This window comes from Nelumbo lutea, chromosome 8 (assembly GCF_056320005.1).
Source record: "Nelumbo lutea isolate HS-2025 chromosome 8, American lotus-T2T, whole genome shotgun sequence".
NCBI classification, from domain to species: Eukaryota; Viridiplantae; Streptophyta; class Magnoliopsida; order Proteales; family Nelumbonaceae; genus Nelumbo; species Nelumbo lutea.
The window spans coordinates 25,548,239-25,567,575 of record NC_142691.1 but is presented as its reverse complement, the minus strand read 5'-3'; the positions used below and the strand labels follow the sequence as shown (position 1 = coordinate 25,567,575).

Sequence of the window (19,337 nt, the reverse complement as noted above, 5' to 3'; positions counted from 1 at the left end):
TTACCTGAACAGATGCACAGCTTTTAATTTCATTGAAAAGCAAGGGGCTTTTAATTTCTTCTTCTAGAACGAATCAATGAGAATAACATGTCTTGTGTCTTGGTAGGCTTCGTGGATAATAAGTAGTAAATTCATAGTTTTTAATTACTAAATTAATTATTCTATTATTCATATTTTTATTTCTATAAATTTTGTGAAATAAAAATCATTTTTTGAAATAAATGTGGACTAGTTGAATTTGATAGATTCAATTTAATATTATGTTCATCAATACTTTTGTTTATAATAAAAATTGTAAATAATAAATATTTTTTACTTCTTAATGTAAATTAAAATATTAGTTAATAATTTATAAAAATATATAAAAATTTTAAGATTTATAGCACATGTGAATTTATAAATTTTAAGTAGTAAAATAACTATTCTATAATTAATATTCTATTTGTATAAATATTTTGATATTAAAAATTATCTTTTTATATAATTGTAGATTTGATAGATTATTTATTCTTTAGTTTATAAAATAATATTTTTAATATTATTTTTGAATTTTTAGTTAGAGTTTGTTAAATATAAATATTTGTTTTTTGTTTAAATTGCATATGAACACAAAAGTTAATAAAATCATTTGTATATCACTTATAATCACAGAATTGCATTTGGCTTGGTGTCTTTAAATGGAAGGAGAATGTTAACGCCCTATGTGGACTCGAGTTTGAGTCTCCTTAAATGCATCTTTGTTGTGAAGCTTGGTGAAATCGTCGACCCAACACATCCTGACCTTAATGGGTACCTCGACTCAACGCACCCAAACCCTTTTTCACTGACCTTAATGGGTTGCTCGACCCATATTGACCCACCAATAGAATGGGTGGGTATGGGTGGGTCAAATGGGTTGGGGTCAAGATTGCCAACCCTATGTGCAAGTTCTTACCATGGGTGACTGTTGGGGTTTTTGATGCTACTGGTAGTTCAGGGTTGGAGACACATCAACTTCATTCTTGGGAAATCTATTGGACTTTGGAGGTAAAGGAGTATATTTCCACTACTTCAGAGGCTGTAGTGGAAAAGAAAACAGATAAGACAAGATTTCTCATTGCATTGCTAGTTGGTGTTGGTGGTTTGATGGGCTTATTGGGCATGATATGGTTAATTATCATGTATATGAAGAGGAAGAGGGATTTGGTTAAAATACCATTTTAATCTAATTGTGGATATGGGAATTTCAAAAAGCAGTTACATATTGGGTCCGCTTGGATTGAATACTAAAATGATTGTTATACAACCCGACTCACCCTCCATTCCGAAGACCTAGACACCCAGTCCGCTTCCTGCATTATCATTGGATTAGACCTTGGACTCAGATTGGATTAGATTGGATTGGACCAAATCTAGTCCAATTGACACCCCTAGATGCAGCAGTAGGGAGTCAATTGTTCTAAAGTTCACCGGTTTAGACTGGGTCTGCTTGGATTAAATACTAAAATGATTGTTATACAACCTGATTCACCCTCCATTCCAAAGACGCAAACACCCAGCCCGCTTCTTGCATTATCATTGGATTGGACCTTGGACTCACATTGGATTGGATTGGACCAAATCTAGTGCAATTGACACCCCTAGATGCAGTGGTAGGGAGTCAATTGTTCTAAAGTTCATTGATTTACTATTTCTTGTAATACATGCAACACCCCCTCAAACCTAAATATATATATATATATATATATATATATATATATATATATATATATATATATATATATAGGAATGATTTTAGGTCAAAGCCTCCCCTAGTCAGACATGTGGCTCTCCTCCATTCAGACACCTGTACTGTTATACATAGAATATTAAGTTAGGAGAGATTTTATTCAGTTTCCTACTTAGAGACGTGACCATACAATATGTAAGTCATGTACCTATTTTTCAGCAAACCAAAACCTCTCATTCATTTCAGTTGGAAGGCTATTGATAATAAATCTAATTGAAGGTTATAGTAAAGAGAAGAGAAGAGAAGAGAAGAGAAGAAGGAAGGAAGAAGAAGTGTTGAGGCTCTTGGCGGCGGAAATTTCATTATAATATATAGGGCGAAAAAATAAGAAGGGAAATGACCCTTGTGCCCCTACTAAGTGATACTACAATAATAGATTAAAATGAAAATGATATAATTAGCCAAACAGACCCTAATAAACATAATCAATTATTTTAACACCTTCAACACTCCCCCTCAATTTGGAGCATAGATGTCAATCATGCCCAATTTGTCACACAAATCATTACTTTGCACATGATGAAAGCCTTTGGCGAAGATGTCTGCAAGTTATTCTTCTGAGCTGACATATAGGGTACACACTTCAATGTGTTTCATCCTATCATGGAGGACTGGATTAGCTGCAATGTTGATAGCTGCCTTATTATCACAATGAAGTGACATAGGGTTGCTAACTGTAAAACCCAGTTCTCCTAACAGACCTAGCCACCACACTTTTCTTCTTATTTCTCCATGTGAATAGGTTTTCCCCTACAAAGGCACAATATCCACTGGTACACTTCCGGTCATCAACTGCCCCTACCCAATCAGCATCAGTATATACCTCCACTGTTAAATGTCCAGGTTTTTGGAATAGTAAACCAGCTCCAATAAACCTCTTGAGGTATCTGAGGATCCTCTCTGCAGCTTCAAGGTGACTTGTCTTAAGATTGTGCATGAATTGACTAAGGACACCCACTGCATAAGCAATATCAAGCTTAGTCATAGACAAATACAAGAGTCTCCCTACAAGTTTCTGAAACTTTTTCACGTCTTTTAAGAACTTTCCTTGATTGTCTCATAGATGATGGTTAGATTCAATCGGTGAGTCAATTGGTCTCACCCCTATCTTGCTTGTATCGTTTGGTAGATCTAGTACATATTTCTGTTGGGAAATAAAAATGCCCTTGTGAGAACGGGCAACTTCAATTCCAAGAAAATAATGTAAGGGGCCTAAATCTTTCACCTCAAATTGAGTGGCTAAGAACTTTTATAGTCTATGTATTTCAACCTCCCAATCTCCTGTGATCATTATGTCATCAACATACACAATTAGAGATGCAATTTTCCCTTCGCCTTTCTTTACAAATAGTGTATGACTGGCTGACATTGCTTGAACCCCATCTGCTACACTGCTGAGTGGAACTTATTAAACCAAGCCCAAGGAGATTGTTTCAGCCCATATAAAGATTTTTTTAACTTGCATACTTTTTGTTCATTGCCTTTAGCACAAAAACCTGGAGGTTGGTTCATGTACACTTCCACTTCTAAGTCACCATTCAAAAAAGAATTTTTGATGTCCAATTGGTGAAGTTCCTAGTCAAGATTTGCCGCTAGTGAAAGGGGAATTCTGATAGAGTTCATCTTGGCTATTAGGGCAAAAGTCTCTGCATAGTCCACTCCATATACTTGTGTAAAACCTTTTGCCACCAGTCTGATCTTGTACCTTTCAATAGTTCCATTAGCCTTGTGTTTCACTATAAACACCCACTTGCACCCCATTAGTTCATTTCCTTCAAGAAGATCCACCAACTCCCAAGTGCCATTTTTGTATAATGCATTAATCTCTTATTTCATTGCATCTATCCATTCAGGTTTGGATAAAGCTTATTCCACATTCTTAGAAATGGGGATACTATCAACAGAGGAGAGGACTGCACGATATGAAGATGAAATATGATTATAAGACACAAAGCGAGAGATAGAATGGTTAGTGGTACAAGATCTAACACCCTTTCTCTGAGCAATAAGAACATCAAGATCATTAGTGACAGGAGAATTAACATTGAGAGAAGCAGGCATATCAATAGAAGCAAGTGTATTTGGTTGATGAGAAGGATTAACCTTCGGTGAAGCCAATGATGTTGGTTGCATAGTGTCAAGTTCCATGGCTCTTGAACTCTGTTGGCTTTTGTGGCGGCTAAGAAAGACGCGGAATGGAGGAGGGTTAGGTAGAGGAGGTAATTGAGTATGAGCATGTTTTTCCTCAACCCTACTCTCCCCCTAAGGAAAAACCGAGAAGAAAGGTTGATTCTCAAAGAATGACACATCTATTGAGACATAGTACTTACGAGAGACGAGATCATAGCAATGGTACCCCTTTTGAAATAGAGGGTAACCAAGGAAGACATAAGGAATAGCACGAGGATCAAGTTTACCCCGAATAGGTGACAAGTTATGAACAAAGCAACGACACCCCAAAACATGCATTAGAATGGGGACAACGGAGCTGTAGTAAACAAAAACTGATGTGGGGCCTTATACTCTAGTAACCGAGAGGGCATACGGTTGATGATGTACATAGCACATAGAAGAACATCCATCCAAAAGTGCTTTAAAATATTCATATGAATAACAAGCAACGAGCTACTTCAAGAAGATGACAATTTTTTCTTTCTGCAATACAATTTTATTGAGGTGTCATAACATAAGAGTTTCATTGAAGTGATCCACTCGAAGCAAAGAATTCTATGAGATCACTATGGAAGTATTCCTTTGCATTGTCCGACTGAAAAATATGGATTTCAGCTTGGAACTGAGTGAAGATCATGCGTTGAAAGTCTTTCGCAATTTTAGGCACTTCCTCTCTAGATCGCATAGGGTAAACCCAAGTGTATCTAGAGTAATTATCAATCAAGGTAATGAAGTACTTATATCCAACCTCAGTAGGTAGAGTAACAGGGTCCCAAACATCAGAATAAACAATATGAAACGGAAATTGGGATCTTTTATTTCTTAAAGGAAAAGAGCTTCTACAATGTTTACTCAATTGACATGTCTGACACTACAACTGACTCACTGACAAAGACTCAAACAACTTCGGAAACATAACTTTTAACGAATCAAAAGAAAGATTATCAACACGATTATGTCATAAATAGGCTTGACTCTCACTAGACGAACTAAAAAACTCTGTAGCCACAGTACCAACTTTATTCTCCAACACGTAGAGGCCATCTACCATACATCCTTTATCAATCGTCTTCCCCGAGGCCAAATCCTAAAACACACATGAAGACGAATAGAGCTTGAGGTTTGAGACTGAGTTTTGCACTTTTAGGGTAAGGCCTAGGTTGACCTTTAACATGACCCAATCCCGCCCAAATTGCACTCCTAATGCAAAGAAGACCTAGTGAATATAAGTTTCCATACGACAGAAAATTCAGGCGCAACGTACACAGCATCATGCACATGATCATTCAAATTTTAGCAAATGCTCAATTCTAGCCCACCCAAGTTGGCAGCCTCAGGGGGTGTTAATACTCTTAAGTTTGTTCATTTATCTAAAGAGGCTTTGTATATACAACTTGTTGATTTTTATTTCAATTAATTGCATTAGTAGTAGGACGGTAGGAGACCTGTCTCTTGCCAACAAGGTTTACCATCACATGAAGGGTTCTGATTTCACTGGGGTTATTACTTGCATTTGGACAGTTCAAATGCATACAAAATAATACAAAAATATAAGGTTCTACATATTTGCGTTTGTACTCCTTCCAAAAGAGCCTTGGGAACGAAAAACATTGAAGAAGAAGAGGGGAGAGAGAAAAAGAGGGTTTGTACTTGGGAGAAAGAGAACATTTTAAAATGAAAATGAACTAGTTTTGCGATCCGGTCAGGCAGTCACTGCCGTTAAATGTTGAATTGGACGAAATGCACTGCATCGCGAAAAACTATTGGAGGGTACATGTAAGTGGTGGAGTGAAGGGTCCACCTGATATAAGCTCCCTCAACCTGGCCGGACAAACACCCTTAGGCTGTGTTATTTTCTTTTAATAATCCTTTACAACAATCCTAGTCAACCTTGCAACATGAATAATTGGAAAACTATAAAAAAAAACATAATTTATTTTCATTAACATATAATAAAAGAGCCACATACACTTATATAGACAAAGGAAAGCATAGAAAGAAAATTACAGAAAATTAATGACAATACAACAAAAATTAAGATTTCAGCTTAGCGTGGGTACAAGAGAGATGCAGTACAAGAATTATTAGAAAACACAGCATTGGATGATGAATTTGAATGATCACGCACATTAAATTGAGGGACACAATAAATGGGTATCGGCATCTTAGGTGGGAGATTGGGTAATGGAGCTTCGAAACTAAGAACCTGCATCGCCTGCTTTATGGAGGGTCGAAGGTTGGAATCTGGATGAGCACACCATAGCCCAACAACCATCAAACACTCCATCTGCTTTTCATCAAAACCCATATTTGTAAGTCTAGGATCTATTCCTTCAACAAGCATTTCTCTTCCGTAGAGCTCCCATACCCATTCTATCAACCTTACCTTATTTGTTTCTAGCCATGGTTCAACAGGCCGCCTTCCACAAGCAATTTCCAAAGCAACAATTCCAAAGCTATAGACATCTGACTCCTTGCTGGATTTCCCAGTTGCAACACATTCGGGAGCCATGTAACCCATGGTGCCAGCTAACACAGTTGTTTGTGCTTGTTGGCCATGGTCTACGAGTCTAGCCAACCCGAAATCTCCAAGTTTCGCATTAAAACTGGAGTCTAACATCACATTGCTTGATTTAATATCTCTATGCATGACACATTGTTCCCACTCTTCATGCAAATAGAGCAATGCAGAGGCCAAGCCAAGAGCGATATTGTACCTTAGCTGCCATGTCAATGATTCCTTCTGTCCGAAGAGATGGGAATCGAGACTCCCATTGGTCATGAACTCGTACACAAGGAGGAACTCATTTCGTTGATGACACCAACCCACAAGTTGGACCAAATTTTTGTGCCGTAATCGACTAATGATCTTCACCTCAGACATATACTCCTTTATCCCTTGTTGAGACCGTTTGGAGACCCTCTTGATGGCCACTTCCAAGTTGACATCACTCAGAAAACCTCTATAAACACCTCCAAAGCCTCCTTCTCCAAGCTTCCGTTCCGCATCGAAGTTATTTGTTGCCCGAGACAATTCACCAAACAAGAATCTTTTAGGACCGGCTCCCTTTTCGAATTCATCATTCATAGAATCATCATCAAAAAGTGCATCCTCCATTTCTTCTGTATCCCCCTTCGTCTTCATACGAATGATAAACCATGTCATGCCCAACAAACCCATCAAGCTCCCCGCACCAACAAGCAGTCCAACGAGCAAAGTCGAATTTGCCCCCCCGTTGGACACCTCTACCTCCAAACTCGAATTGAACTCCCAGTAAAGAAGCTCATGTTGTTCCGTGCACCCACCAGTAGAAGCAGAAAATCCAATAGTCACCGATTCTGGTAAGATGTTCCTCATATCAACTATATACGAAAGGTCAGGGGTACTAGATGCAGGCTTTTTGTCATATGTCAAGAACACACTCAGATTATATGTACTAGAATTATAGGTAATCCGAGCATCGATTGTACTTCCGTTGTTGTTAATATTACTGTACCATCTAGCAGTTGCCACAGACTCCACAGAGTGAACATCAATACCTACATGATTGTCTAGCGGATCCCAATTTGCGTTATTATAAGTGTCGAACTCCACTGCAATGAGTTGATTTTCTGTTCTATTGTCGCACCATCCGGGGGCGAAACGGTTGTTACTGACAAGACCAAGACACCTACCTGCTTCACTTTGATAGGCCAAATCATTATTCGGCGCGAGGAGGAAGAAAGCGAACCCATCACCGGTGCAGCCAGAAGCCGATGCAATGGTAACGTTGAAACGGGTGGTGAAGTCTGCCAGGTTTTTTGTCTGTTTGTCCCAGACGCGCACTTCATCTTTATATGCAGCTCGACCTCCGAGACTCGGTTGGTCAACGGTCAGTGTAACCCCATTTCCGTTGAAGGATGCATTGCCATCCAACTTTAAGATGTTTCGGGACTTATTGTCAGAACCGGAAAAATTGAAGTATAATGAACCTGAAGAAGGGATTAGCAATAAAAAGGAAATGAAGAAAAATTGAAATAAAGCCAAACGAAGCTTTGGGGCTTGGAGACGCAAACTTCTTAGACAGCAGAGAGCCATTATCCGAAGCCTGCTTGTTTAGAAGCTTTAGATGGAGGTCACCGAGAAATGACTATATATATCTAACATTGACCCGACCACGTACTCTGCTCGCCCATTTTAATAATTTGAAGTGGATATCTTCGTTTACCGAAATAAATTGGATATTTTCTAAACCGAATATCAATAACTACAGAATCTCACCTTACTTAGAATAGGGCTGTTCATAAGAAGGCCCAATCCGACCAAATCGATCAATCCGGACCGAACTAATCTGAGTCGGCCGGGTTTTCATCAGCACCGGTCGGTTTTGGGTTGGGAAAATTCATAAACTGATATATCGGGTCGGTTTCGGTTTTCTTGTGTGAAAATCAAAACCGACCCGAACCAATTAGTCTTCTAGTTCGATAGTTTTTACTTAACTAGTCTTCTAGTTCCTACTTAACTAAATTGTATTTATCTTAGTTTTTATAGTCTTTTACACCAAATAAGCAACCCATTAGGCAATTACAATTAGAATTATGTGTCATTTTTTACTTAAATTGTATCTATCATAGTTTTATAGTCTTTTACACCAAATAGGCAACCCATTAGGCATTTACAATTAGAATTAGGTGTCATTTTTTACGTAAATTAGAATTTAGAAAGTTTATTGAAATATAAATATTTCAGCCTTCTTTTTATAAAACAGTTTGATTTTCTATTTTATTGATAACTTTTGTCTTCTATTAGAATTAAGTGTCATTTTTTATCTAAATTGAATATATCCTAGTTTCTATAGTCTTTTATACCAAATAAGCAACCCATTAGGCAATTACAATTGGAATTAGGTGTCATTTTTTATCTAAATTAGAATTTAGAAAGTTTCTTGAAATATAAATATTTCAGTATTCTTTCTATAAAATAGTTTGACTTTCTATTTTATTGATAACTTTTGTCTTCTCTTCTATTCTCTAACTTGCTCCACCCCCCTCAAGTCCTCAATTCAAGACATCATTTGATTTTTGAACTTGGCTCTCCCAACTCTCTCATCTTCTCAAATAAATCTCCTTCTAGTTCTAGGCTTTTCTGTCCTTTTTGTATAGGAGCAAAACCGAAACCGATCCAACCCGATTCAAACCGACTAAGTCGGTTTTTCCTATTAGTGGGTCAGTTTCGGTTTCCACCTCAGATAACCCAACCAGGTCGGGTCGGTTGGAAAAAACCCAGTAAACCCACCCAACCCGACCCATGAACAGCCCTAACTTAAAAAACCATTTTAATCGGAATGTGGATCTGAGATTTTCAAACAGCAGTTACGTACCGGGTCCGGCTGGATTGAATACTAAGACGATTAATTAGACAACACGACTCACCCACTCTCTCTATCCGTCCGTACTGAAATACATTTATATATCTCTCGATTCATAATAGAGATGCGTGAAATCTCGAGTGATTCCCAAAACCCAGAGCCTGGAGACACAATATCATTGACTTTCTTAAAATTAAAATATGCCGGGCGGATCAATCACACAACATAATGTAAGTCTGTGGGTTTAAACATGCCCCCCAAGTTTTCATAAATTAACTTAAACACATTTTGAATTTTTCAAAAAAATATTTAAATATATTTTTTGGCTCTGTCATCCATCATTTTCTTTCAAAATTTCAAAATATATTTTGAATTTATCAAATTCATATAAGCAATGGCTTTAAAACACAACAAGTCTCCAACCCCTAACAATAAGATGAAAAGGAAATACAGAAATAAAGAAAGAAATGTGGCTGTTCTGACAAAAGGAAATAACGATTCAAATTTTGTTAAATTATTACTGTAACTCCATCTTATCTCTAACTTTGGCTTTTGTTTTTTCTTGTTCTTCTAAATATTTATGTATCAAGGTTTTCTGAAACCAGGGAATAGTCTGCACCTAACTACTTGTTTTTTTAGCAGTATTCAGTATTCTTTTTTTTTTTCTTCTCTCTCAGATTTTTCTTCTTCTTCCACCTCACTTCTCGTGTTTCCTGTCTGGAAGTAAAATTTTTAAATGAACTCATATATAATTTTTGATTGATGATGTTTAAGTCCATTGGATTCCCCCCCAAGTTATATTTTTGATACGCTAGCTTAAGTCATTTTATGAGACTCAGGGAATTTTTAGGTCTCTTACCACTTTTTTAAGATAAATGAAATTATAGTCAAAAGAAGAAAAAAGTGAAATAGATACAACGAGAGAACTGAGCAGCCTACAAACAACCATTCAACCCAAACAACTAGGCGACTTAACCTTTGCCAGCTATTAAAGAAAACTCCTACAGAAAACAGCCAAGTCTACGAATTCAAAACACGATGGCCACGCAGAAACCCAGGAGCCTAAAACGGTAGAGGAGGGGGAAAGAGAAATAGAGAGAGAGAGGGAGAGAGAGAATGAGAGATAGGCAAATTACATGCACCATTCAATAACTTTTCCTTTCCTTTTTCCCCAAATTGCTGGTTATAGGAATCAATTATGCGTCAACATTGGAAATAGGGCTGTTCACGAATCGGGTTGGGTCGGTTTACTGAGATTTTTCCAATTGACCCGATCTGATCGAGTTACTTGAAATTGAAACCGAAACCGACCCTGTGTTGAGCAAAACCGATCTAGTCGGTTTGAGTCGGGTTGGGTCGATTTGGGTCGATTTGGGTCGGTTTTGGCTCTAAGTTCAACCATGAAAATAAATTGAAATTTCAAAATTTTGATTCTTGAGAGTCAAATTGTATTAGAGATTGTGCTTGAGTTGAAGGGCTTAGGGGGGCGGACCAAGTTAGAATAGAAGTTATCAAGAAAATAAAAAGTCAAACTGTATTAGAGAAAGAAGACTGGAATTTGTATATTTCAAGAAACCTTTTAATATAAGTAAAAAATGACATCTAATTCTAATTGTAATTGGTTGTCTATTTGGTGTAAAAGACCATAGAAAGTAGGATCCTTTAGCTATTTTCTTTAAACTTTTCCAAAAGAAATCCTTGTCTAGTTGTCTTACAATACTTGCCATTAATGTCATTTCTAACTAGAAGACTAGAAGTTAAGTTATGCTGTAACTAGGATAGAGACAACTTAGTTAAGTAGGAACTAAGTAGGTTGTAACTAATAACTAGGAACTAACTACAAAATTGGTTCGGTTCGGGTCAGTTTCAGTTTTCACGCATGAAAACCAAAACCAACCGGCGCTGAAGAAAACCTGATCGACTCAGATTGGGTCGGTCTGAATTGATCGGTTTGGTCGGATTGGGTCTTCTTATGAACAACCCTAATTGGAAAAAACCAATTAACACACCAACCAGCCAGCACTTGATTGGTAAATTACATCACTTTATTGGAAAGTTCATTTTCTTCATCACTCCTTTGACGAAATTAAGTCCAATTCATCAAAGCCATGCCCAGCTTTAAACTCTCTACTAATAGCACTTCTTTCCTCTTCCACCGTTCCACACTCTCTAACACCCTCGGTCCCTGTCATCCTAGATTTCCACTTTGAGTGTAACTTCTATTTTTTTTTCTTTATTTCCTATTTAATTTGAAGATTAGACCATTGAAATTTTTGGGATTAATGAAGTGGAATACATGATACTTTACAACGATGCTGGAAATTCTGTTTGCAATTTTTCATTATTGGGATTGTGTTTGTCGGTTATTTTGCAAGTTGAATTGATTAACTTTTTTAAAGGAGAAAATTCTCAATTAGTATTCTGTACTTTGGGTTTAGTGCCACTTTGGCTCTCGAACTTTAAAATGCGATAATTCAATACTCGAACTTTTAAAACATGCCAATTTAATTAGTACACCGTTAACTAACTGCTAAGTGGCATTTGAAAAGACATAAATGCATTTCAAGTGTCATCTAACTATCTTTATTAACCATCCAAATGTTGATAAAAAAATTAACAGTCCCAAATCCTTGCCTCTTCTATTAAAAAAAGTTGGGGGTTTAGAATGCGCATTGAGATGTGACCCTTTTGCTTTGTCAACATTTGAATAATTGATACAGAAAATTAGATAACACTCAAAATACATTTGTATCATTTCAAATGCCACTTAATAGCTAATTAATAATTGATTAACAGCTGCATACTGAATTGACATGCTTTGAAAGTTTCATATTAAATTGTCATATTTTAAAGTTTGGGGAACAAAGTTGCATTAGGCCCTTTGCTGAAATTGAGTATAATTTACTGATCTACATCTTTTTCAATTAACCACTGACTAATTATATACAGAAAATGTCTAATTCAAGTTTAAATAAACATTTCGCTAGAATTGTTAAATGATGTCACACGATTCAATAAATTAAACCCAAATGTCAAAGCCATGCGGCCAAATAAAGTCAAATTAAAGCAAAGCTAAACTGTAGAAAAAAACTTAACCAATTAAGTATACCCTTATTTACTAATTATATACCTCGATAAGCCTCAATACCGACGAGGCGTTGTATAACATGAAAATTTTTGCTTTCATTTGTTTTTAAGTTCATGTTTAATTTGGTTTATTGTTTTAAGGTGCCGTTTGATTGTACTTTTTAGAGGTCTGAATTTGAAAATATTACTTTTCAGACCTCACCCCTTGTTTTGTTGTACCTCTTAAATTGGGTCTGAAACTGATTTTCAGATCTGAAAATCATAGACCTTGGGCCAGCTCTTAACATGTTCAGACACATTTGAGAGCTAATCCAATGTCCAAAATATCCTTATAATTTTTCGTAAATGATTCGAGTTACCCCTGATACCCCCAAACCTAGAAAACAAACAATCAACCTCTCTTTCTCTATGGCTCTCTCTCTCTCTCTCAATCTCTCTCTCGGTCTCTCTCTCTCTGCCCTATCTTCCTGCCACCGCCCCTGCAACCCCCAAACCTTCAAGAATATCCAAAAACCTTCTACCCAACCTCCTATCCGGGCCTTGGAAGAAACCATGTTTCTGGAGCAATTGAAGAACCTTCCTTGTAGCGGCGATTCTCTATCCCCTGTCTCTCTCTCTCTCTCTCTCTACCTGTCTTCTCTCGCTCTCTCTCTCCCCTATCTTTCCACCACCGCCACTGTCGTTGTCTTCTCTTTCTCCCCCCAGTGGCGGCTCTCTCTCTCTCTCACCCTATCTTCTCACTCTCGTCTTGCTCTCTCCCTCTCCCTCTCTCTCCCTCCCCTGTCTTCCCACCACCGCCACCGCCACTGCAACAAGCAGCAGTGGTGGTTCGGTACTTCGGTGAATAATAATAAGAATGCTTTTATTAATTATTAATTAAAAATTATTTTATTAATTATTTTAATATTTTTATTAAACATTAATTATTTTTTATTAAATTTATTTGTGTTATTTATTAATTACTAATTATTTTTATTAACTAGTAATTTTTAATTATTTCACTAATTTTTAAAAATTATTTTAATTTTTATTTGTGTAAATTATTAATTATTAATTATTTTAATATTTTTATAATCATTAATTTTTTTTTAATTTTAATCATTTCATTTATTAATTAATAGTTATTAATTTTTTATTTTTTATTTGTATTGTTTCAATATTATTTTGAGATTGAAAATTATTTTTTACGAGATAATGTAAATTGAATTCAACATTTTCAAGTTGTATGTTTTAGGGGTAAAATAGTAAAATTAGTAAATTTCAGATGGTAAAGGGTTGATCCAACACAAATAAACTTATGGATTCAGATCCTCTAAAATGTAGAAAAGCAACTATGCCTCTTTTCAAATTTCAGACACATTTAATATATTTTTAACTTTTCATATCTGAATTTTCAGATTTATCAAACACCACCTAAGCCTCATTCTCTTAATTCATTTTCATTCTAGGTAAGAATGGACAAGAACGAATAACATTAGAGTGTTTCGTTACAAAATTCTTGCCAATGGCCACATTCTTTTTAGAATTAAAAAACAACCCCATAGCATAAAAATTGACTAGCCTACAACATGAAAAATAATCATGCCCCATCTTGCTCATTTCATTCTTTGAGGAAACTCTACCTATAAAATTATTGTCAAAGATGTTTACTTTTGCGAAAACACTTTTACGAAAGTACTTTTATGAAAGCACTTGTTTAAAACAAAATTACTTTTATGAAATCACTTTTATAAAACTACTTTTGCATGAAAGCTCTTTTGTGAATGCACTTTTATTAAAGTACTTTTACATGAAAACACTTTTACGGAAATACTTTTATAAAGGCACTTTTACATGAAAACACTTTTATGGAAATACATTTATGAAAGCACTTTTACAGAAATACTTTTATGAAAGCATTTTTACATGAAAACACTTTTATGAAAGTACATTTATGAAAGCACTTTTACGGAAATACTTTTATAAAGGCACTTTTATGGAAGTACTTTTATAAAAACACTTTTACAAAAGTACTTAACCATTTTTACGAAAGTACTTTTATAAAAATAAAAATGGAGCTGAAGTGCAATTTTCGGTGGAGAGATGGAGCTGAAGTGCGGTCAACACCACAAAACTTGTTTGAATACTATTAATGCTATTATAATTCTGTACGTGCTTCTACGGTTCGAATTTAATTTAATTCGTTCATATTCCAACTCCCTGTCCAATCCAATTCCTGTACTATGAAATGGTATTCTATATTTTTGCATATTAATTACAGTCCAATCATCAGACAATACATGTATTAATTTTCTTGATCACTTTTTTTTTTTTGTTTTTTTCCTTTTTGATTCGTGCTACTGAGTCAAACAAAGTTTTGAGTTGGATCAATTAGGTCATGGGCTCATGGTCTCTTAAGGGTGCCATCAATGAAATAAAGACTGTTCACTTGTCACCACTAGAATTTTAGGCTATGTTTGATTTAAAGAAAAAGAATAGAAAAAGAAAGAGAAATACAGAAAAACATATACAAGATTTAAAAAGATATTCTTTTCTTTCCTTTCCTTTTCTTTCTTTATTTTTTTTTCTTCAAACCAAACATAAACTTAAGGTGTATGACATCTAATTAGCATAGCATCTAATTGGGTCAGGTGAAAGTAGTAATGCATTCGTTGGCCATTGGATCCCGGCTATACAATAGATGTGGGATTAAATTTACAGCTTGATTGGACCACTGAAAATAAGTTCAATAGTGCATTCAAACAAGTAACCTCTTTGGTTGTACACCGTCCAAATACAAGCATGCCAATACACAAAAAAGAGATGGTTTAGCTTGAGAAATGGAGATAAAAGACACCCTTGTGCCTTGTTCACTTGTTTCAGGTTCTCCATTCATAAGGATAGCAACTATACAATTCTCGATGTGTGTACAAAATGATTGTGAGAAACCAGCGAGAGAAGTGTCCAGAAGTAGAAAGTCTCATTCTACTCGATAATAAGCTTTTGATTGATCAGGTTACAGTAATAAGAATTGAAAATGTTTCCTTCGTTTTTTTCATAGAAACAACGTACAACCTTTTGGGTAATAATGTTGTATATAATTTGGGGATCCAATGAAAAGACATTCTGGATTGGACCAATAATCTTAGATAGCAACAACTTCATTTGATTGACGATTATTTTAACAATCACTTTGTATGAAACATTGAGAAGACTAATGGGCCTTGTAGTGCTTCAGCAACAGGTCATTCATTATTTCACTTCTTCTGATTCAACATTTCATCTTTTTGTTTTTGATCACTTCTATCTTTCCCATAAGTCCAACCTGCTCTCTATATCTTGATCATGCCGTTCGGATACGTTTCGGAAAGTTTGGTCGATTCTAACCAGCTCAACAATGGATCAAGAAATCGACGGAGTTTTAATTTAGCACCAATAATTTGCAGAGACCAGGATTTCCAATAACCAATATTTCTCTAGTTTAATGCATGTAGATTTATTAACTACTAAGCGTGTATGTTTTTTTTTCTGTAATACCCCCCTGCAGGCTTTGAAGAGTTGGCTCGACTGAAAAAGCTTGAGGTCTTGGACTTGAGTTTGAATAGATTCAATAACAGCATGCTGCCGTCTTTGGGTGCTCTCACATCCCTTAAGAAACTCTCTTTTAAGTTCAACGACCTGATGGATTCCTTTCTTGCGCAAGGTATGTAGATGTTGGTTTCTATTTTCTTTTTAAAATTTTAAATTTCTCAATGGGATTCCTGCGATCCTCATTGATTTGCAGTGGCCACGTAAGTCCATATATACAGGATTTGAGAGGAAATCAAGACGTAAGGGCTAAGTATATCATTCCAGATATCCTACTTATAGGGGTAGAAATGAATTCAGCCTTTCACAAGCTATTTGAGTTCGGCTCATGAAAATTTTGATTAAGCTTGGCCTAAATCAAGTCTCAAGCCAAGTTTAATTTATAGGCTCATTTTTAATCGAGCAAAGCTCAAGCCTAATATAATTCGGCTTACAAGGCTTACGAGCCTAATCGACTTAGGCTCAATTATAATATATATATAATTGTGGAGGTTACTTTCTCTCCTTTTTTAGAAGTGAAAGCATTTTTTCCCCTTGATTTTGGATGCATTTTAATGTATACTTGGTACATCTACTCATAATTTGTTACATTAAGCCTTTTAATATTCAAATTCTGGTCCTCTTATTCTTTTAAATTTGTTTTGCTAATTAATTCAGAACTGGTGAATCTGATCAATTTGGAGGTTCTTGATTTGAGTGTGAATCAGCAGCTTAGTGGCTCGAATTTATTGCAAGGTATATGAAAAACTCTTTTTTTGTTGGGTATATAAATGATGATGCATTGATGCATACTCCATTTTCAAAATTAAAATACTTTACATATGCAAGAAAAGAGATTAATCTCCAAAGTAGATCTAATAGAGGCATGACCTAATACTTTTGAGGGTAAAATACAAAAACCTCCCCTGAAGTTTCCGACAATCATAAAAACCTCCCAGGCATCAACAAAAACCTCTTTTAATGATTATTTCAGTAATTTTACATACAAAATTACTGAAATATGTTTTTTTGTTGAGTTAAAGTGGTGTTATTTCAGTAATTTTATATGTAAAATAATTTATAAAATGGTAGAATGGGTATTTGGAAAAAACTGGTGCATCAATCTAACGTTTTCCGTCTGGAACAATGACGGAAGGGAGGTTTTTGTTGAATTTCTCAAAAGTTCAGGGGAGGTATTTGTTAAAATGAAACTATAGGGGAGGTTTTTATAATTATCAGAAACTTCAGGGGGGTTTTTTGTATTTTACCCTACTTTTAAAGGCCACCTATATATATATATATATATATAGAGAGAGAGAGAGAGAGAGAGAGAGAGAGAGGAAAATTACTCATCTCCCTTTTGTATCAATTTTCTGATACCTGCATTAACCTCCCTTGTATACTTTGATCTCTTCAAAGTCCACCTTTGACATTTCAAAGAAATTACAGAAACAGATCCCTTCCATTTTCACTAATTTAATGCTAACAACCTAACCAAAAAATGATGATGTATGTCATATTTTTAACCACTTTAAATTTTCCAATTGTCCCTTAAATGATAATTTGATAATATTGGAGTATTTATAAACAAAATACCATAAAAAGGAACTTTAAATTTTATTGTTTATTGAAATATGTAAAAGAGACTTTTGTGGTATTTTTGGTGATTAAACACTTACCAATTGATAGACACTCCAATATTGTCATTTAGGCTAAGTTTGGAAGGAGTGCAAATACAAATATGTAAAGTGTAAAACCTTGTATTTTGTATGTATTTGCACTCTACATATTTGTATTGGTACTCCTTCCAAACTGAGCCTTATAGGCAAATGGGCAGATGAGGAAATTTAAAATGTTAAGTCAAACCAAAAAAAGGAATCTGCTTGCTGTATGACCTCCAAAATGTCAAGGGTGGAATTTGAAAGCATTTGTCAGAAAAAATAAGGGAGATTCATGTAATTCACCCCTATATATTTATAAAAAGATTGCAACACAATTCTAAGCCTGTTGTAGACATCATTTTCAAAAACAAACAATTTAGGCTAAGTTTGGAAAGAGTACAACTACAAACATATACAGCACAAATACATAAAAAATAATACAAAATACAAGGTTTTGACTCTACAAATTTGTAGTTCTACTCCTTGCAAACCGAGCCTTAGTTTTGATTAATTTTATTTATGCCTAAGGTGAAAAGTCTATGCTTAATTATAAACCTCATAGGCTTAATTTACAATCTTAGCAAACTTATTTGTAGAATTGAAATTGCTTTATTTGAATTTGGATTTGCTCCAAATTAGTGTGCGAGTACTATGCATATGCATCTTGTGTGTGTTCAATGCCACCTCCAATCCAACCTTTTTGCCTTGATTCATTTGCAGCCCTATCTTAAAAATAATATACACTTAATTCACTACTGCTCTGCAGGGTTTTGTGAACTGAAGAACCTCCAATCCAACCTTTTTGCCTTGATTCATTTGCATCCCTATCTTAAAAATAATATACACTTAATTCATTATTCACCTACTACCAAATCACTACTCAATCAGGGACTAAGAAAGTGACCTTTGCCTCTTATCTCTCCCTTTTTATTTGTTTTCCCGTCAACTCAGTCTTCCAGGCCCTTAGGATCGAAGCTCCTATGAAAACCTCTGAAAGGATGCAATGACGTTTACTGCCTCGCATTGAGAATATCTCCATACTGATGTGCTTTATTTTATGGAGAGATATTCCTAATGTAAGGTTGGGAAAGGTTGTTAGATCGGTGTGGGCACAGATTTTTCCTGATAAAAGCCGATCTCAATAATGAGGGCATGGGCTACCTAAGAAGGGGTTATATAAATAAAAGGAAATCACAGTCTCACCTGTCTCTTTTTATTTGCGAAAAAGAACAGACAGGCCCAATGCAAATTTCTGATTTCCACTATAAAGCTATAAATATTTAAAATGTCAAAAACCCACATTCTATACATTAACTTCGCCCACGAATTGACATAAATTCCGATCTAACACCTATCCAACAGTACTTTTCTATAAATTCTAATCCTGGGCTGAACCGTCATTCTTCTTTTCATTTGTTTCCCGTCAACCCTTCGTCTTCCAGGTAGACCAGGGCCACCAGGCCCTCTTATATTGTACAACGTGGAGCCTTTCTCACATAACAACGACACCATTTGACAGATACCTAAAATTGTTCCCCATGACAAAAACCGACAAAAATAGTATATAAGATACAATAATTTCCATTCATGTTTTTAAACCACGCATCATTTTTATATCTTGGTCTCCATTAAAGTTTTTAAACCACTGTTGACCTGGATGGTTGGATTATTTTGTCTGGGAATCGTTTGGGCAACCGGTTCTGTTTTATCTTAAATTCGTTCTTTAGTCAAAAATAATTGAAAAAGTCAATAATC

General features: G+C 35.5%; 1 pseudogene; it reads right to left on the bottom strand.

Annotated features, from left to right (window-relative positions):
- Positions 1 to 5,987: 5,987 nt before the first annotated feature.
- On the bottom strand, positions 5,988 to 8,018 carry LOC148843478 (L-type lectin-domain containing receptor kinase IX.1 pseudogene; annotated as a pseudogene).
- Positions 8,019 to 19,337: the final 11,319 nt, after the last annotated feature.